Genomic DNA, 22,409 nt, shown 5'->3' with positions numbered 1-22,409 from the left:
TTACTCACACTACTGAAAACACGCATAGTGCGTAAGACTACTCCCATGCTACAGAACTCCCGCAAAGTGTTTCCTACACTCAGGATGCAGAACTCCGGTAATCTGCCTCTCCGTACTTCCAATGTACAGAAACCCTGTAAGCTGCTTCTCATTTACTCACACTACTGAAAACCCACATTGTGCGTAAGACTACTCCCATGCTACAGAACTCCCGTAAAGTGTTTCCTACACTCAGGATGCAGAACTCCTGTAAACTGCCTCTCACTACTTCCAATGTACAGAAATCCTGTAAGCTGCTTCTGTTTTACTCAGACTACTGAAAACCCGCATGGTGCGTAAGACTACTCCCATGCTACAGAACTCCCGTAAAGTGTTTCCTACACTCAGGATGCAGAACTCCTGTAAACTGCCTCTCACTACTTCCAATGTACAGAAATCCTGTAAGCTGCTTCTGTTTTACTCAGACTACTGAAAACCTGCATAGTGCGTAAGACTACTCCCATGCTACAGAACTCCCGTAAAGTGTTTCCTACACTCAGGATGCAGAACTCCTGTAAACTGCCTCTCCGTACTTCCAATGTACAGAAACCCTGTAAGCTGCTTCTCTTTTACTCACACTACTGAAAACCCGCATGGTGCGTAAGACTACTCCCATGCTACAGAACTCGCGTAAAGTGTTTCCTACACTCAGGATGCAGAACTCCTGTAAACTGCCTCTCACTACTTCCATTGTACAGAAATCCTGTAAGCTGCTTCTCTTTCACTCAGACTACTGAAAACCCGCATGGTGCGTAAGACTACTCCCATGCTACAGAACTCCCGTAAAGTGTTTCCTACACTCAGGATGCAGAACTCCTGTAAACTGCCTCTCACTACTTCCAATGTACAGAAATCCTGTAAGCTGCTTCTCTTTCACTCAGACTACTGAAAACCCGCATAGTGCGTAAGACTACTCCCATGCTACAGAAGTCCCGTAAAGTGTTTCCTACACTCAGGATGCAGAACTCCTGTAAACTGCCTCTCACTACTTCCATTGTACAGAAATCCTGTAAGCTGCTTCTGTTTTACTCAGACTACTGAAAACCCGCATGGTGCGTAAGACTACTCCCATGCTACAGAACTCCCGTAAAGTGTTTCCTACACTCAGGATGCAGAACTCCTGTAAACTGCCTCTCACTACTTCCATTGTACAGAAATCCTGTAAGCTGCTTCTCTTTCACTCAGACTACTGAAAACCCGCATAGTGCGTAAGACTACTCCCATGCTACAGAACTCCCGTAAAGTGTTTCCTACACTCAGGATGCAGAACTCCTGTAAACTGCCTCTCACTACTTCCATTGTACAGAAATCCTGTAAGCTGCTTCTGTTTTACTCAGACTACTGAAAACCCGCATGGTGCGTAAGACTACTCCCATGCTACAGAACTCCCGTAAAGTGTTTCCTACACTCAGGATGCAGAACTCCTGTAAACTGCTTCTCTGTACTTCCAATGTACAGAAACCCTGTAAGCTGCTTCTCTTTTACTCACACTACTGAAAACCCACATTGTGCGTAAGACTACTCCCATGCTACAGAACTCCCGTAAAGTGTTTCCTACACTCAGGATGCAGAACTCCTGTAAACTGCCTCTCACTACTTCCAATGTACAGAAATCCTGTAAGGTGCTTCTCTTTTACTCACACTACTGAAAACCCGCATTGTGCGTAAGACTACTCCCATGCTACAGAACTCCCGTAAAGTGTTTCCTACACTCAGGATGCAGAACTCCTGTAAACTGCCTCTCACTACTTCCAATGTACAGAAATCCTGTAAGCTGCTTCTCTTTTACTCACACTACTGAAAACCCGCATAGTGTGTAAGACTACTCCCATGCTACAGAACTCCCGTAAAGTGTTTCCTACACTCAGGATGCAGAACTGCTGTAAACTGCCTCTCACTACTTCCAATGTACAGAAATCCTGTAAGCTGCTTCTGTTTTACTCAGACTACTGAAAACCTGCATAGTGCGTAAGACTACTCCCATGCTACAGAACTCCCGTAAAGTGTTTCCTACACTCAGGATGCAGAACTCCTGTAAACTGCCTCTCCGTACTTCCAATGTACAGAAACCCTGTAAGCTGCTTCTCTTTTACTCACACTACTGAAAACCCGCATGGTGCGTAAGACTACTCCCATGCTACAGAACTCCCGTAAAGTGTTTCCTACACTCAGGATGCAGAACTCCTGTAAACTGCCTCTCACTACTTCCATTGTACAGAAATCCTGTAAGCTGCTTCTCTTTCACTCAGACTACTGAAAACCCGCATGGTGCGTAAGACTACTCCCATGCTACAGAACTCCCGTAAAGTGTTTCCTACACTCAGGATGCAGAACTCCTGTAAACTGCCTCTCACTACTTCCAATGTACAGAAATCCTGTAAGCTGCTTCTCTTTTACTCAGACTACTGAAAACCCGCATGGTGCGTAAGACTACTCCCATGCTACAGAACTCCCGTAAAGTGTTTCCTACACTCAGGATGCAGAACTCCTGTAAACTGCCTCTCACTACTTATATTGTACAGAAATCCTGTAAGCTGCTTCTCTTTTACTCAGACTACTGAAAACCCGCATACTGCGTAAGACTACTCCCATGCTACAGAACTCCCGTAAAGTGTTTCCTACACTCAGGATGCAGAACTCCTGTAAACTGCCTCTCACTACTTCCATTGTACAGAAATCCTGTAAGCTGCTTCTCTTTTACTCAGACTACTGAAAACCCGCATACTGCGTAAGACTACTCCCATGCTACAGAACTCCCGTAAAGTGTTTCCTACACTCAGGATGCAGAACTCCTGTAAACTGCCTCTCACTACTTCCATTGTACAGAAACCCTGTAAGCTGCTTCTCTTTTACTCAGACTACTGAAAACCCGCATGGTGCGTAAGACTACTCCCATGCTACAGAACTCCCGTAAAGTGTTTCCTACACTCAGGATGCAGAACTCCTGTAAACTGCCTCTCACTACTTATATTGTACAGAAATCCTGTAAGCTGCTTCTCTTTTACTCAGACTACTGAAAACCCGCATACTGCGTAAGACTACTCCCATGCTACAGAACTCCCGTAAAGTGTTTCCTACACTCAGGATGCAGAACTCCTGTAAACTGCCTCTCACTACTTCCATTGTATAGAAATCCTGTAAGCTGCTTCTCTTTCACTCAGACTACTGAAAACCCGCATAGTGCGTAAGACTACTCCCATGCTACAGAACTCCCGTAAAGTGTTTCCTACACTCAGGATGCAGAACTCCTGTAAACTGCCTCTCCGTACTTCCAATGTACAGAAACCCTGTAAGCTGCTTCTCTTTTACTCACACTACTGAAAACCCGCATTGTGCGTAAGACTACTCCCATGCTACAGAACTCCCGTAAAGTGTTTCCTACACTCAGGATGCAGAACTCCTGTAAACTGCCTCTCACTACTACCATTGTACAGAAATCCTGTAAGCTGCTTCTCTTTTACTCACACTACTGAAAACCCGCATGGTGCGTAAGACTACTCCCATGCTACAGAACTCCTGCAAAGTGTTTCCTACACTCAGGATGCAGAACTCCTGTAAACTGCCTCTCACTACTTCCAATGTACAGAAATCCTGTAAGCTGCTTCTCTTTCACTCAGACTACTGAAAACCCGCATAGTGCGTAAGACTTCTCCCATGCTACAGAACTCCCGTAAAGTGTTTCCTACACTCAGGATGCAGAACTCCTGTAAACTGCCTCTCACTACTTCCAATGTATAGAAACCCTGTAAGCTGCTTCTCTTTTACTCACTCTACTGAAAACCCGCATTGTGCGTAAGACTACTCCCATGCTACAGAACTCCCGTAAAGTGTTTCCTACACTCAGGATGCAGAACTCCTGTAAACTGCCTCTCACTACTTCCAATGTACAGAAATCCTGTAAGCTGCTTCTCTTTTACTCAGACTACTGAAAACCCGCATGGTGCGTAAGACTACTCCCATGCTACAGAACTCCCGTAAAGTGTTTCCTACACTCAGGATGCAGAACTCCTGTAAACTGCCTCTCACTACTTCCATTGTACAGAAATCCTGTAAGCTGCTTCTCTTTCACTCAGACTACTGAAAACCCGCATAGTGCGTAAGACTACTCCCATGCTACAGAACTCCCGTAAAGTGTTTCCTACACTCAGGATGCAGAACTCCTGTAAACTGCCTCTCCCTACTTCCAATGTACAGAAACCCTGTAAGCTGCTTCTCTTTTAATCACACTACTGAAAACCCGCATTGTGCGTAAGACTACTCCCATGCTACAGAACTCCCGTAAAGTGTTTCCTACACTCAGGATGCAGAACTCCTGTAAACTGCCTCTCACTACTTCCATTGTACAGAAATCCTGTAAGCTGCTTCTCTTTCACTCAGACTACTGAAAACCCGCATAGTGCGTAAGACTACTCCCATGCTACAGAACTCCCGTAAAGTGTTTCCTACACTCAGGATGCAGAACTCCTGTAAACTGCCTCTCCGTACTTCCAATGTACAGAAACCCTGTAAGCTGCTTCTCTTTTACTCACACTACTGAAAACCCGCATTGTGCGTAAGACTACTCCCATGCTACAGAACTCCCGTAAAGTGTTTCCTACACTCAGGATGCAGAACTCCTGTAAACTGCCTCTCACTACTTCCATTGTACAGAAATCCTGTAAGCTGCTTCACTTTCACTCAGACTACTGAAAACCCGCATAGTGCGTAAGACTACTCCCATGCTACAGAACTCCCGTAAAGTGTTTCCTACACTCAGGATGCAGAACTCCTGTAAACTGCCTCTCACTACTTCCATTGTACAGAAATCCTGTAAGCTGCTTCTGTTTTACTCAGACTACTGAAAACCCGCATGGTGCGTAAGACTACTCCCATGCTACAGAACTCCCGTAAAGTGTTTCCTACACTCAGGATGCAGAACTCCTGTAAAATGCCTCTCCCTACTTCCAATGTACAGAAATCCTGTAAGCTGCTTCTCTTTTACTCAGACTACTGAAAACCCGCATAGTGCGTAAGACTACTCCCATGCTACAGAACTCCCGTAAAGTGTTTCCTACACTCAGGATGAAGAACTCCTGTAAACTGCCTCTCCCTACTTCCAATGTACAGTAATCCTGTAAGCTGCTTCTCTTTTACTCAGACTACTGAAAACCCGCATAGTGCGTAAGACTACTCCCATGCTACAGAACTCCCGTAAAGTGTTTCCTACACTCAGGATGCAGAACTCCTGTAAACTGCCTCTCACTACTTCCATTGTACAGAAATCCTGTAAGCTGCTTCTCTTTCACTCAGACTACTGAAAACCCGCATAGTGCGTAAGACTACTCCCATGCTACAGAACTCCCGTAAAGTGTTTCCTACACTCAGGATGCAGAACTCCTGTAAACTGCCTCTCCCTACTTCCAATGTACAGAAACCCTGTAAGCTGCTTCTCTTTTAATCACACTACTGAAAACCCGCATTGTGCGTAAGACTACTCCCATGCTACAGAACTCCCGTAAAGTGTTTCCTACACTCAGGATGCAGAACTCCTGTAAACTGCCTCTCACTACTTCCATTGTACAGAAATCCTGTAAGCTGCTTCTCTTTCACTCAGACTACTGAAAACCCGCATAGTGCGTAAGACTACTCCCATGCTACAGAACTCCCGTAAAGTGTTTCCTACACTCAGGATGCAGAACTCCTGTAAACTGCCTCTCCGTACTTCCAATGTACAGAAACCCTGTAAGCTGCTTCTCTTTTACTCACACTACTGAAAACCCGCATTGTGCGTAAGACTACTCCCATGCTACAGAACTCCCGTAAAGTGTTTCCTACACTCAGGATGCAGAACTCCTGTAAACTGCCTCTCCCTACTTCCAATGTACAGTAATCCTGTAAGCTGCTTCTCTTTTACTCAGACTACTGAAAACCCGCATAGTGCGTAAGACTACTCCCATGCTACAGAACTCCCGTAAAGTGTTTCCTACACTCAGGATGCAGAACTCCTGTAAACTGCCTCTCACTACTTCCAATGTACAGAAACCCTGTAAGCTGCTTCTCTTTTACTCAGACTACTGAAAACCCACATTGTGCGTAAGACTACTCCCATGCTACAGAACTCCCGTAAAGTGTTTCCTACACTCAGGATGCAGAACTCCTGTAAACTGCCTCTCCGTACTTCCAATGTACAGAAATCCTGTAAGCTGCTTCTCTTTTACTCACACTACTGAAAACCCGCATAGTGCGTAAGACTACTCCCATGCTACAGAACTCCCGTAAAGTGTTTCCTACACTCAGGATGCAGAACTCCTGTAAACTGCCTCTCACTACTTCCATTGTACAGAAATCCTGTAAGCTTCTTCTGTTTTACTCAGACTACTGAAAACCCGCATGGTGCGTAAGACTACTCCCATGCTACAGAACTCCCGTAAAGTGTTTCCTACACTCAGGATGCAGAACTCCTGTAAACTGCCTCTCCGTACTTCCAATGTACAGAAACCCTGTAAGCTGCTTCTCTTTTACTCACACTACTGAAAACCCGCATTGTGCGTAAGACTACTCCCATGCTACAGAACTCCCGTAAAGTGTTTCCTACACTCAGGATGCAGAACTCCTGTAAACTGCCTCTCACTACTTCCATTGTACAGAAATCCTGTAAGCTGCTTCTCTTTCACTCAGACTACTGAAAACCCGCATAGTGCGTAAGACTACTCCCATGCTACAGAACTCCCGTAAAGTGTTTCCTACACTCAGGATGCAGAACTCCTGTAAACTGCCTCTCACTACTTCCATTGTACAGAAATCCTGTAAGCTGCTTCTGTTTTACTCAGACTACTGAAAACCCGCATGGTGCGTAAGACTACTCCCATGCTACAGAACTCCCGTAAAGTGTTTCCTACACTCAGGATGCAGAACTCCTGTAAAATGCGTCTCCCTACTTCCAATGTACAGAAATCCTGTAAGCTGCTTCTCTTTTACTCAGACTACTGAAAACCCGCATAGTGCGTAAGACTACTCCCATGCTACAGAACTCCCGTAAAGTGTTTCCTACACTCAGGATGCAGAACTCCTGTAAACTGCCTCTCCCTACTTCCAATGTACAGTAATCCTGTAAGCTGCTTCTCTTTTACTCAGACTACTGAAAACCCGCATAGTGCGTAAGACTACTCCCATGCTACAGAACTCCCGTAAAGTGTTTCCTACACTCAGGATGCAGAACTCCTGTAAACTGCCTCTCACTACTTCCAATGTACAGAAACCCTGTAAGCTGCTTCTCTTTTACTCAGACTACTGAAAACCCACATTGTGCGTAAGACTACTCCCATGCTACAGAACTCCCGTAAAGTGTTTCCTACACTCAGGATGCAGAACTCCTGTAAACTGCCTCTCACTACTTCCAATGTACAGAAATCCTGTAAGCTGCTTCTCTTTTACTCACACTACTGAAAACCCGCATAGTGCGTAAGACTACTCCCATGCTACAGAACTCCCGTAAAGTGTTTCCTACACTCAGGATGCAGAACTCCTGTAAACTGCCTCTCACTACTTCCATTGTACAGAAATCCTGTAAGCTGCTTCTCTTTCACTCAGACTACTGAAAACCCGCATGGTGCGTAAGACTACTCCCATGCTACAGAACTCCCGTAAAGTGTTTCCTACACTCAGGATGCAGAACTCCTGTAAACTGCCTCTCACTACTTCCAATGTACAGAAACCCTGTAAGCTGCTTCTCTTTTACTCACACTACTGAAAACCCGCATTCTGCGTAAGACTACTCCCATGCTACAGAACTCCCGTAAAGTGTTTCCTACACTCAGGATGCAGAACTCCTGTAAACTGCCTCTCACTACTTCCATTGTACAGAAATCCTGTAAGCTGCTTCACTTTCACTCAGACTACTGAAAACCCGCATAGTGCGTAAGACTACTCCCATGCTACAGAACTCCCGTAAAGTGTTTCCTACACTCAGGATGCAGAACTCCTGTAAACTGCCTCTCCGTACTTCCAATGTACAGAAACCCTGTAAGCTGCTTCTCTTTTACTCACACTACTGAAAACCCGCATTGTGCGTAAGACTACTCCCATGCTACAGAACTCCCGTAAAGTGTTTCCTACACTCAGGATGCAGAACTCCTGTAAACTGCCTCTCACTACTTCCATTGTACAGAAATCCTGTAAGCTGCTTCTCTTTCACTCAGACTACTGAAAACCCGCATAGTGCGTAAGACTACTCCCATGCTACAGAACTCCCGTAAAGTGTTTCCTACACTCAGGATGCAGAACTCCTGTAAACTGCCTCTCCGTACTTCCAATGTACAGAAACCCTGTAAGCTGCTTCTCTTTTACTCACACTACTGAAAACCCGCATTGTGCGTAAGACTACTCCCATGCTACAGAACTCCCGTAAAGTGTTTCCTACACTCAGGATGCAGAACTCCTGTAAACTGCCTCTCACTACTACCATTGTACAGAAATCCTGTAAGCTGCTTCTCTTTTACTCACACTACTGAAAACCCGCATAGTGCGTAAGACTACTCCCATGCTACAGAACTCCTGCAAAGTGTTTCCTACACTCAGGATGCAGAACTCCTGTAAACTGCCTCTCACTACTTCCAATGTACAGAAATCCTGTAAGCTGCTTCTCTTTCACTCAGACTACTGAAAACCCGCATAGTGCGTAAGACTACTCCCATGCTACAGAACTCCCGTAAAGTGTTTCCTACACTCAGGATGCAGAACTCCTGTAAACTGCCTCTCACTACTTCCATTGTACAGAAATCCTGTAAGCTGCTTCACTTTCACTCAGACTACTGAAAACCCGCATAGTGCGTAAGACTACTCCCATGCTACAGAACTCCCGTAAAGTGTTTCCTACACTCAGGATGCAGAACTCCTGTAAACTGCCTCTCCATACTTCCGATGTACAGAAACCCTGTAAGCTGCTTCTCTTTTACTCACACTACTGAAAACCCGCATTGTGCGTAAGACTACTCCCATGCTACAGAACTCCCGTAAAGTGTTTCCTACACTCAGGATGCAGAACTCCTGTAAACTGCCTCTCACTACTTCCATTGTACAGAAATCCTGTAAGCTGCTTCTCTTTCACTCAGACTACTGAAAACCCGCATAGTGCGTAAGACTACTCCCATGCTACAGAACTCCCGTAAAGTGTTTCCTACACTCAGGATGCAGAACTCCTGTAAACTGCCTCTCCGTACTTCCAATGTACAGAAACCCTGTAAGCTGCTTCTCTTTTACTCACACTACTGAAAACCCGCATTGTGCGTAAGACTACTCCCATGCTACAGAACTCCCGTAAAGTGTTTCCTACACTCAGGATGCAGAACTCCTGTAAACTGCCTCTCACTACTACCATTGTACAGAAATCCTGTAAGCTGCTTCTCTTTTACTCACACTACTGAAAACCCGCATGGTGCGTAAGACTACTCCCATGCTACAGAACTCCTGCAAAGTGTTTCCTACACTCAGGATGCAGAACTCCTGTAAACTGCCTCTCACTACTTCCAATGTACAGAAATCCTGTAAGCTGCTTCTCTTTCACTCAGACTACTGAAAACCCGCATAGTGCGTAAGACTTCTCCCATGCTACAGAACTCCCGTAAAGTGTTTCCTACACTCAGGATGCAGAACTCCTGTAAACTGCCTCTCACTACTTCCAATGTACAGAAACCCTGTAAGCTGTTTCTCTTTTACTCAGACTACTGAAAACCCGCATTGTGCGTAAGACTACTCCCATGCTACAGAACTCCCGTAAAGTGTTTCCTACACTCAGGATGCAGAACTCCTGTAAACTGCCTCTCACTACTTCCAATGTACAGAAATCCTGTAAGCTGCTTCTCTTTTACTCAGACTACTGAAAACCCGCATGGTGCGTAAGACTACTCCCATGCTACAGAACTCCCGTAAAGTGTTTCCTACACTCAGGATGCAGAACTCCTGTAAACTGCCTCTCACTACTTCCATTGTACAGAAATCCTGTAAGCTGCTTCTCTTTCACTCAGACTACTGAAAACCCGCATAGTGCGTAAGACTACTCCCATGCTACAGAACTCCCGTAAAGTGTTTCCTACACTCAGGATGCAGAACTCCTGTAAACTGCCTCTCCGTACTTCCAATGTACAGAAACCCTGTAAGCTGCTTCTCTTTTACTCACACTACTGAAAACCCGCATTGTGCGTAAGACTACTCCCATGCTACAGAACTCCCGTAAAGTGTTTCCTACACTCAGGATGCAGAACTCCTGTAAACTGCCTCTCCCTACTTCCAATGTACAGTAATCCTGTAAGCTGCTTCTCTTTTACTCAGACTACTGAAAACCCGCATAGTGCGTAAGACTACTCCCATGCTACAGAACTCCCGTAAAGTGTTTCCTACACTCAGGATGCAGAACTCCTGTAAACTGCCTCTCACTACTTCCAATGTACAGAAACCCTGTAAGCTGCTTCTCTTTTACTCAGACTACTGAAAACCCACATTGTGCGTAAGACTACTCCCATGCTACAGAACTCCCGTAAAGTGTTTCCTACACTCAGGATGCAGAACTCCTGTAAACTGCCTCTCCGTACTTCCAATGTACAGAAATCCTGTAAGCTGCTTCTCTTTTACTCACACTACTGAAAACCCGCATAGTGCGTAAGACTACTCCCATGCTACAGAACTCCCGTAAAGTGTTTCCTACACTCAGGATGCAGAACTCCTTTAAACTACCTCTCATTACTTCCAATGTACAGAAATCCTGTAAGCTGCTTCTCTTTTACTCACACTACTGAAAACCCGCATTGTGCGTAAGACTACTCCCATGCTACAGAACTCCCGTAAAGTGTTTCCTACACTCAGGATGCAGAACTCCTGTAAACTGCCTCTCACTACTTCCATTGTACAGAAATCCTGTAAGCTGCTTCTCTTTCACTCAGACTACTGAAAACCCGCATAGTGCGTAAGACTACTCCCATGCTACAGAACTCCCGTAAAGTGTTTCCTACACTCAGGATGCAGAACTCCTGTAAACTGCCTCTCACTACTTCCATTGTACAGAAATCCTGTAAGCTGCTTCTGTTTTACTCAGACTACTGAAAACCCGCATGGTGCGTAAGACTACTCCCATGCTACAGAACTCCCGTAAAGTGTTTCCTACACTCAGGATGCAGAACTCCTGTAAAATGCGTCTCCCTACTTCCAATGTACAGAAATCCTGTAAGCTGCTTCTCTTTTACTCAGACTACTGAAAACCCGCATAGTGCGTAAGACTACTCCCATGCTACAGAACTCCCGTAAAGTGTTTCCTACACTCAGGATGCAGAACTCCTGTAAACTGCCTCTCCCTACTTCCAATGTACAGTAATCCTGTAAGCTGCTTCTCTTTTACTCAGACTACTGAAAACCCGCATAGTGCGTAAGACTACTCCCATGCTACAGAACTCCCGTAAAGTGTTTCCTACACTCAGGATGCAGAACTCCTGTAAACTGCCTCTCACTACTTCCAATGTACAGAAACCCTGTAAGCTGCTTCTCTTTTACTCAGACTACTGAAAACCCACATTGTGCGTAAGACTACTCCCATGCTACAGAACTCCCGTAAAGTGTTTCCTACACTCAGGATGCAGAACTCCTGTAAACTGCCTCTCACTACTTCCAATGTACAGAAATCCTGTAAGCTGCTTCTCTTTTACTCACACTACTGAAAACCCGCATAGTGCGTAAGACTACTCCCATGCTACAGAACTCCCGTAAAGTGTTTCCTACACTCAGGATGCAGAACTCCTGTAAACTGCCTCTCACTACTTCCATTGTACAGAAATCCTGTAAGCTGCTTCTCTTTCACTCAGACTACTGAAAACCCGCATGGTGCGTAAGACTACTCCCATGCTACAGAACTCCCGTAAAGTGTTTCCTACACTCAGGATGCAGAACTCCTGTAAACTGCCTCTCACTACTTCCAATGTACAGAAACCCTGTAAGCTGCTTCTCTTTTACTCACACTACTGAAAACCCGCATTCTGCGTAAGACTACTCCCATGCTACAGAACTCCCGTAAAGTGTTTCCTACACTCAGGATGCAGAACTCCTGTAAACTGCCTCTCACTACTTCCATTGTACAGAAATCCTGTAAGCTGCTTCACTTTCACTCAGACTACTGAAAACCCGCATAGTGCGTAAGACTACTCCCATGCTACAGAACTCCCGTAAAGTGTTTCCTACACTCAGGATGCAGAACTCCTGTAAACTGCCTCTCCGTACTTCCAATGTACAGAAACCCTGTAAGCTGCTTCTCTTTTACTCACACTACTGAAAACCCGCATTGTGCGTAAGACTACTCCCATGCTACAGAACTCCCGTAAAGTGTTTCCTACACTCAGGATGCAGAACTCCTGTAAACTGCCTCTCACTACTTCCATTGTACAGAAATCCTGTAAGCTGCTTCTCTTTCACTCAGACTACTGAAAACCCGCATAGTGCGTAAGACTACTCCCATGCTACAGAACTCCCGTAAAGTGTTTCCTACACTCAGGATGCAGAACTCCTGTAAACTGCCTCTCCGTACTTCCAATGTACAGAAACCCTGTAAGCTGCTTCTCTTTTACTCACACTACTGAAAACCCGCATTGTGCGTAAGACTACTCCCATGCTACAGAACTCCCGTAAAGTGTTTCCTACACTCAGGATGCAGAACTCCTGTAAACTGCCTCTCACTACTACCATTGTACAGAAATCCTGTAAGCTGCTTCTCTTTTACTCACACTACTGAAAACCCGCATAGTGCGTAAGACTACTCCCATGCTACAGAACTCCTGCAAAGTGTTTCCTACACTCAGGATGCAGAACTCCTGTAAACTGCCTCTCACTACTTCCAATGTACAGAAATCCTGTAAGCTGCTTCTCTTTCACTCAGACTACTGAAAACCCGCATAGTGCGTAAGACTACTCCCATGCTACAGAACTCCCGTAAAGTGTTTCCTACACTCAGGATGCAGAACTCCTGTAAACTGCCTCTCACTACTTCCATTGTACAGAAATCCTGTAAGCTGCTTCACTTTCACTCAGACTACTGAAAACCCGCATAGTGCGTAAGACTACTCCCATGCTACAGAACTCCCGTAAAGTGTTTCCTACACTCAGGATGCAGAACTCCTGTAAACTGCCTCTCCATACTTCCGATGTACAGAAACCCTGTAAGCTGCTTCTCTTTTACTCACACTACTGAAAACCCGCATTGTGCGTAAGACTACTCCCATGCTACAGAACTCCCGTAAAGTGTTTCCTACACTCAGGATGCAGAACTCCTGTAAACTGCCTCTCACTACTTCCATTGTACAGAAATCCTGTAAGCTGCTTCTCTTTCACTCAGACTACTGAAAACCCGCATAGTGCGTAAGACTACTCCCATGCTACAGAACTCCCGTAAAGTGTTTCCTACACTCAGGATGCAGAACTCCTGTAAACTGCCTCTCCGTACTTCCAATGTACAGAAACCCTGTAAGCTGCTTCTCTTTTACTCACACTACTGAAAACCCGCATTGTGCGTAAGACTACTCCCATGCTACAGAACTCCCGTAAAGTGTTTCCTACACTCAGGATGCAGAACTCCTGTAAACTGCCTCTCACTACTACCATTGTACAGAAATCCTGTAAGCTGCTTCTCTTTTACTCACACTACTGAAAACCCGCATGGTGCGTAAGACTACTCCCATGCTACAGAACTCCTGCAAAGTGTTTCCTACACTCAGGATGCAGAACTCCTGTAAACTGCCTCTCACTACTTCCAATGTACAGAAATCCTGTAAGCTGCTTCTCTTTCACTCAGACTACTGAAAACCCGCATAGTGCGTAAGACTTCTCCCATGCTACAGAACTCCCGTAAAGTGTTTCCTACACTCAGGATGCAGAACTCCTGTAAACTGCCTCTCACTACTTCCAATGTACAGAAACCCTGTAAGCTGTTTCTCTTTTACTCAGACTACTGAAAACCCGCATTGTGCGTAAGACTACTCCCATGCTACAGAACTCCCGTAAAGTGTTTCCTACACTCAGGATGCAGAACTCCTGTAAACTGCCTCTCACTACTTCCAATGTACAGAAATCCTGTAAGCTGCTTCTCTTTTACTCAGACTACTGAAAACCCGCATGGTGCGTAAGACTACTCCCATGCTACAGAACTCCCGTAAAGTGTTTCCTACACTCAGGATGCAGAACTCCTGTAAACTGCCTCTCACTACTTCCATTGTACAGAAATCCTGTAAGCTGCTTCTCTTTCACTCAGACTACTGAAAACCCGCATAGTGCGTAAGACTACTCCCATGCTACAGAACTCCCGTAAAGTGTTTCCTACACTCAGGATGCAGAACTCCTGTAAACTGCCTCTCCGTACTTCCAATGTACAGAAACCCTGTAAGCTGCTTCTCTTTTACTCACACTACTGAAAACCCGCATTGTGCGTAAGACTACTCCCATGCTACAGAACTCCCGTAAAGTGTTTCCTACACTCAGGATGCAGAACTCCTGTAAACTGCCTCTCCCTACTTCCAATGTACAGTAATCCTGTAAGCTGCTTCTCTTTTACTCAGACTACTGAAAACCCGCATAGTGCGTAAGACTACTCCCATGCTACAGAACTCCCGTAAAGTGTTTCCTACACTCAGGATGCAGAACTCCTGTAAACTGCCTCTCACTACTTCCAATGTACAGAAACCCTGTAAGCTGCTTCTCTTTTACTCAGACTACTGAAAACCCACATTGTGCGTAAGACTACTCCCATGCTACAGAACTCCCGTAAAGTGTTTCCTACACTCAGGATGCAGAACTCCTGTAAACTGCCTCTCCGTACTTCCAATGTACAGAAATCCTGTAAGCTGCTTCTCTTTTACTCACACTACTGAAAACCCGCATAGTGCGTAAGACTACTCCCATGCTACAGAACTCCCGTAAAGTGTTTCCTACACTCAGGATGCAGAACTCCTGTAAACTGCCTCTCACTACTTCCATTGTACAGAAATCCTGTAAGCTTCTTCTGTTTTACTCAGACTACTGAAAACCCGCATGGTGCGTAAGACTACTCCCATGCTACAGAACTCCCGTAAAGTGTTTCCTACACTCAGGATGCAGAACTCCTGTAAACTGCCTCTCCGTACTTCCAATGTACAGAAACCCTGTAAGCTGCTTCTCTTTTACTCACACTACTGAAAACCCGCATTGTGCGTAAGACTACTCCCATGCTACAGAACTCCCGTAAAGTGTTTCCTACACTCAGGATGCAGAACTCCTGTAAACTGCCTCTCACTACTTCCATTGTACAGAAATCCTGTAAGCTTCTTCTGTTTTACTCAGACTACTGAAAACCCGCATGGTGCGTAAGACTACTCCCATGCTACAGAACTCCCGTAAAGTGTTTCCTACACTCAGGATGCAGAACTCCTGTAAACTGCCTCTCACTACTTCCAATGTACAGAAATCCTGTAAGCTGCTTCTCTTTTACTCACACTACTGAAAACCCGCATAGTGCGTAAGACTACTCCCATGCTACAGAACTCCCGTAAAGTGTTTCCTACACTCAGGATGCAGAACTCCTGTAAACTGCCTCTCACTACTTCCATTGTACAGAAATCCTGTAAGCTGCTTCTCTTTCACTCAGACTACTGAAAACCCGCATGGTGCGTAAGACTACTCCCATGCTACAGAACTCCCGTAAAGTGTTTCCTACACTCAGGATGCAGAACTCCTGTAAACTGCCTCTCACTACTTCCAATGTACAGAAACCCTGTAAGCTGCTTCTCTTTCACTCAGACTACTGAAAACCCGCATTCTGCGTAAGACTACTCCCATGCTACAGAACTCCCGTAAAGTGTTTCCTACACTCAGGATGCAGAACTCCTGTAAACTGCCTCTCACTACTTCCAATGTACAGAAATCCTGTAAGCTGCTTCTCTTTTACTCAGACTACTGAAAACCCGCATGGTGCGTAAGACTACTCCCATGCTACAGAACTCCCGTAAAGTGTTTCCTACACTCAGGATGCAGAACTCCTGTAAACTGCCTCTCACTACTTCCATTGTACAGAAATCCTGTAAGCTGCTTCTCTTTCACTCAGACTACTGAAAACCCGCATAGTGCGTAAGACTACTCCCATGCTACAGAACTCCCGTAAAGTGTTTCCTACACTCAGGATGCAGAACTCCTGTAAACTGCCTCTCCCTACTTCCAATGTACAGAAACCCTGTAAGCTGCTTCTCTTTTAATCACACTACTGAAAACCCGCATTGTGCGTAAGACTACTCCCATGCTACAGAACTCCCGTAAAGTGTTTCCTACACTCAGGATGCAGAACTCCTGTAAACTGCCTCTCACTACTTCCATTGTACAGAAATCCTGTAAGCTGCTTCTCTTTCACTCAGACTACTGAAAACCCGCATAGTGCGTAAGACTACTCCCATGCTACAGAACTCCCGTAAAGTGTTTCCTACACTCAGGATGCAGAACTCCTGTAAACTGCCTCTCCGTACTTCCAATGTACAGAAACCCTGTAAGCTGCTTCTCTTTTACTCACACTACTGAAAACCCGCATTGTGCGTAAGACTACTCCCATGCTACAGAACTCCCGTAAAGTGTTTCCTACACTCAGGATGCAGAACTCCTGTAAACTGCCTCTCACTACTACCATTGTACAGAAATCCTGTAAGCTGCTTCTCTTTTACTCACACTACTGAAAACCCGCATGGTGCGTAAGACTACTCCCATGCTACAGAACTCCTGCAAAGTGTTTCCTACACTCAGGATGCAGAACTCCTGTAAACTGCCTTTCACTACTTCCAATGTACAGAAATCCTGTAAGCTGCTTCTCTTTCACTCAGACTACTGAAAACCCGCATAGTGCGTAAGACTTCTCCCATGCTACAGAACTCCCGTAAAGTGTTTCCTACACTCAGGATGCAGAACTCCTGTAAACTGCCTCTCACTACTTCCAATGTACAGAAACCCTGTAAGCTGTTTCTCTTTTACTCAGACTACTGAAAACCCGCATTGTGCGTAAGACTACTCCCATGCTACAGAACTCCCGTAAAGTGTTTCCTACACTCAGGATGCAGAACTCCTGTAAACTGCCTCTCACTACTTCCAATGTACAGAAATCCTGTAAGCTGCTTCTCTTTTACTCAGACTACTGAAAACCCGCATGGTGCGTAAGACTACTCCCATGCTACAGAACTCCCGTAAAGTGTTTCCTACACTCAGGATGCAGAACTCCTGTAAACTGCCTCTCACTACTTCCATTGTACAGAAATCCTGTAAGCTGCTTCTCTTTCACTCAGACTACTGAAAACCCGCATAGTGCGTAAGACTACTCCCATGCTACAGAACTCCCGTAAAGTGTTTCCTACACTCAGGATGCAGAACTCCTGTAAACTGCCTCTCCCTACTTCCAATGTACAGAAACCCTGTAAGCTGCTTCTCTTTTAATCACACTACTGAAAACCCGCATTGTGCGTAAGACTACTCCCATGCTACAGAACTCCCGTAAAGTGTTTCCTACACTCAGGATGCAGAACTCCTGTAAACTGCCTCTCACTACTTCCATTGTACAGAAATCCTGTAAGCTGCTTCTCTTTCACTCAGACTACTGAAAACCCGCATAGTGCGTAAGACTACTCCCATGCTACAGAACTCCCGTAAAGTGTTTCCTACACTCAGGATGCAGAACTCCTGTAAACTGCCTCTCCGTACTTCCAATGTACAGAAACCCTGTAAGCTGCTTCTCTTTTACTCACACTACTGAAAACCCGCATTGTGCGTAAGACTACTCCCATGCTACAGAACTCCCGTAAAGTGTTTCCTACACTCAGGATGCAGAACTCCTGTAAACTGCCTCTCACTACTTCCATTGTACAGAAATCCTGTAAGCTGCTTCTCTTTCACTCAGACTACTGAAAACCCGCATAGTGCGTAAGACTACTCCCATGCTACAGAACTCCCGTAAAGTGTTTCCTACACTCAGGATGCAGAACTCCTGTAAACTGCCTCTCACTACTTCCATTGTACAGAAATCCTGTAAGCTGCTTCTGTTTTACTCAGACTACTGAAAACCCGCATGGTGCGTAAGACTACTCCCATGCTACAGAACTCCCGTAAAGTGTTTCCTACACTCAGGATGCAGAACTCCTATAAACTGCCTCTCTGTACTTCCAATGTACAGAAACCCTGTAAGCTGCTTCTCTTTTACTCAGACTACTGAAAACCCGCATAGTGCGTAAGACTACTCCCATGCTACAGACTCCCGTAAAGTGTTTCCTACACTCAGGATGCAGAACTCCTGTAAACTGCCTCTCACTACTTCCATTGTACAGAAATCCTGTAAGCTGCTTCTCTTTCACTCAGACTACTGAAAACCCGCATAGTGCGTAAGACTACTCCCATGCTACAGAACTCCCGTAAAGTGTTTCCTACACTCAGGATGCAGAACTCCTGTAAACTGCCTCTCACTACTTCCATTGTACAGAAATCCTGTAAGCTGCTTCTCTTTCACTCAGACTACTGAAAACCCGCATAGTGCGTAAGACTACTCCCATGCTACAGAACTCCCGTAAAGTGTTTCCTACACTCAGGATGCAGAACAGCTGTAAACTACCTCTCACTACTTCCAATGTACAGAAATCCTGTAAGCTGCTTCTCTTTTACTCAGACTACTGAAAACCCGCATAGTGCGTAAGACTACTCCCATGCTACAGAACTCCCGTAAAGTGTTTCCTACACTCAGGATGCAGAACTCCTGTAAACTGCCTCTCACTACTTCCAATGTACAGAAATCCTGTAAGCTGCTTCTCTTTCACTCAGACTACTGAAAACCCGCATAGTGCGTAAGACTACTCCCATGCTACAGAACTCCCGTAAAGTGTTTCCTACACTCAGGATGCAGAACTCCTGTAAACTGCCTCTCACTACTTCCAATGTACAGAAACCCTGTAAGCTGTTTCTCTTTTACTCAGACTACTGAAAACCCGCATTGTGCGTAAGACTACTCCCATGCTACAGAACTCCCGTAAAGTGTTTCCTACACTCAGGATGCAGAACTCCTGTAAACTGCCTCTCACTACTTCCAATGTACAGAAATCCTGTAAGCTGCTTCTCTTTTACTCAGACTACTGAAAACCCGCATGGTGCGTAAGACTACTCCCATGCTACAGAACTCCCGTAAAGTGTTTCCTACACTCAGGATGCAGAACTCCTGTAAACTGCTTCTCTATACTTCCAATGTACAGAAACCCTGTAAGCTGCTTCTCTTTTACTCACACTACTGAAAACCCACATTGTGCGTAAGACTACTCCCATGCTACAGAACTCCCGTAAAGTGTTTCCTACACTCAGGATGCAAAACTCCTGTAAACTGCCTCTCACTACTTCCTTTGTACAGAAATCCTGTAAGCTGCTTCTGTTTTACTCAGACTACTGAAAACCCGCATGGTGCGTAAGACTATTCCCATGCTACAGAACTCCCGTAAAGTGTTTCCTACACTCAGGATGCAGAACTCCTGTAAACTGCCTCTCCCTACTTCCAATGTACAGAAACCCTGTAAGCTGCTTCTCTTTTACTCACACTACTGAAAACCCGCATTGTGCGTAAGACTACTCCCATGCTACAGAACTCCCGTAAAGTGTTTCTTACACTCAGGATGCAGAACTCCTGTAAACTGCCTCTCACTACTTCCATTGTACAGAAATCCTGTAAGCTGCTTCTCTTTCACTCAGACTACTGAAAACCCGCATAGTGCGTAAGACTACTCCCATGGTACAGAACTCCCGTAAAGTGTTTCCTACACTCAGGATGCAGAACTCCTGTAAACTGCCTCTCCCTACTTCCAATGTACAGAAACCCTGTAAGCTGCTTCTCTTTTACTCACACTACTGAAAACCCGCATTGTGCGTAAGACTACTCCCATGCTACAGAACTCCCGTAAAGTGTTTCCTACACTCAGGATGCAGAACTCCTGTAAACTGCCTCTCACTACTTCCATTGTACAGAAATCCTGTAAGCTGCTTCTCTTTCACTCAGACTACTGAAAACCCGCATAGTGCGTAAGACTACTCCCATGCTACAGAACTCCCGTAAAGTGTTTCGTACCCTCAGGATGCAGAACTCCTGTAAACTGCCTCTCCGTACTTCCAATGTACAGAAACCCTGTAAGCTGCTTCTCTTTTACTCACACTACTGAAAACCCGCATGGTGCGTAAGACTACTCCCATGCTACAGAACTCCCGTAAAGTGTTTCCTACACTCAGGATGCAGAACTCCTGTAAACTGCCTCTCCCTACTTCCAATGTACAGTAATCCTGTAAGCTGCTTCTCTTTTACTCAGACTACTGAAAACCCGCATAGTGCGTAAGACTACTCCCATGCTACAGAACTCCCGTAAAGTGTTTCCTACACTCAGGATGCAGAACTCCTGTAAACTGCCTCTCCCTACTTCCAATGTACAGTAATCCTGTAGCTGCTTCTCTTTCACTCAGACTACTGAAAACCCGCATAGTGCGTAAGACTACTCCCATGCTACAGAACTCCCGTAAAGTGTTTCCTACACTCAGGATGCAGAACTCCTGTAAACTGCCTCTCCGTACTTCCAATGTACAGAAACCCTGTAAGCTGCTTCTCTTTTACTCACACTACTGAAAACCCGCATTGTGCGTAAGACTACTCCCATGCTACAGAACTCCCGTAAAGTGTTTCCTACACTCAGGATGCAGAACTCCTGTAAACTGCCTCTCACTACTTCCAATGTACAGAAACCCTGTAAGCTGCTTCTCTTTTACTCAGACTACTGAAAACCCACATTGTGCGTAAGACTACTCCCATGCTACAGAACTCCCGTAAAGTGTTTCCTACACTCAGGATGCAGAACTCCTGTAAACTGCCTCTCCGTACTTCCAATGTACAGAAATCCTGTAAGCTGCTTCTCTTTTACTCACACTACTGAAAACCCGCATAGTGCGTAAGACTACTCCCATGCTACAGAACTCCCGTAAAGTGTTTCCTACACTCAGGATGCAGAACTCCTGTAAACTGCCTCTCACTACTTCCATTGTACAGAAATCCTGTAAGCTGCTTCTGTTTTACTCAGACTACTGAAAACCCGCATGGTGCGTAAGACTACTCCCATGCTACAGAACTCCCGTAAAGTGTTTCCTACACTCAGGATGCAGAACTCCTGTAAACTGCCTCTCCGTACTTCCAATGTACAGAAACCCTGTAAGCTGCTTCTCTTTTACTCACACTACTGAAAACCCGCATTGTGCGTAAGACTACTCCCATGCTACAGAACTCCCGTAAAGTGTTTCCTACACTCAGGATGCAGAACTCCTGTAAACTGCCTCTCACTACTTCCATTGTACAGAAATCCTGTAAGCTGCTTCTCTTTCACTCAGACTACTGAAAACCCGCATAGTGCGTAAGACTACTCCCATGCTACAGAACTCCCGTAAAGTGTTTCCTACACTCAGGATGCAGAACTCCTGTAAACTGCCTCTCACTACTTCCATTGTACAGAAATCCTGTAAGCTGCTTCTCTTTCACTCAGACTACTGAAAACCCGCATGGTGCGTAAGACTACTCCCATGCTACAGAACTCCCGTAAAGTGTTTCCTACACTCAGGATGCAGAACTCCTGTAAAATGCGTCTCCCTACTTCCAATGTACAGAAATCCTGTAAGCTGCTTCTCTTTTACTCAGACTACTGAAAACCCGCATAGTGCGTAAGACTACTCCCATGCTACAGAACTCCCGTAAAGTGTTTCCTACACTCAGGATGCAGAACTCCTGTAAACTGCCTCTCCCTACTTCCAATGTACAGTAATCCTGTAAGCTGCTTCTCTTTTACTCAGACTACTGAAAACCCGCATAGTGCGTAAGACTACTCCCATGCTACAGAACTCCCGTAAAGTGTTTCCTACACTCAGGATGCAGAACTCCTGTAAACTGCCTCTCACTACTTCCAATGTACAGAAACCCTGTAAGCTGCTTCTCTTTTACTCAGACTACTGAAAACCCACATTGTGCGTAAGACTACTCCCATGCTACAGAACTCCCGTAAAGTGTTTCCTACACTCAGGATGCAGAACTCCTGTAAACTGCCTCTCACTACTTCCAATGTACAGAAATCCTGTAAGCTGCTTCTCTTTTACTCACACTACTGAAAACCCGCATAGTGCGTAAGACTACTCCCATGCTACAGAACTCCCGTAAAGTGTTTCCTACACTCAGGATGCAGAACTCCTGTAAACTGCCTCTCACTACTTCCATTGTACAGAAATCCTGTAAGCTGCTTCTCTTTCACTCAGACTACTGAAAACCCGCATGGTGCGTAAGACTACTCCCATGCTACAGAACTCCCGTAAAG

Source organism: Oryctolagus cuniculus, chromosome 21 (assembly GCF_051225735.1).
Source record: "Oryctolagus cuniculus isolate XC-2025 breed Fujian yellow rabbit chromosome 21, ASM5122573v1, whole genome shotgun sequence".
NCBI classification, from domain to species: Eukaryota; Metazoa; Chordata; class Mammalia; order Lagomorpha; family Leporidae; genus Oryctolagus; species Oryctolagus cuniculus.
Note: the sequence above shows the minus strand (reverse complement) of the source record.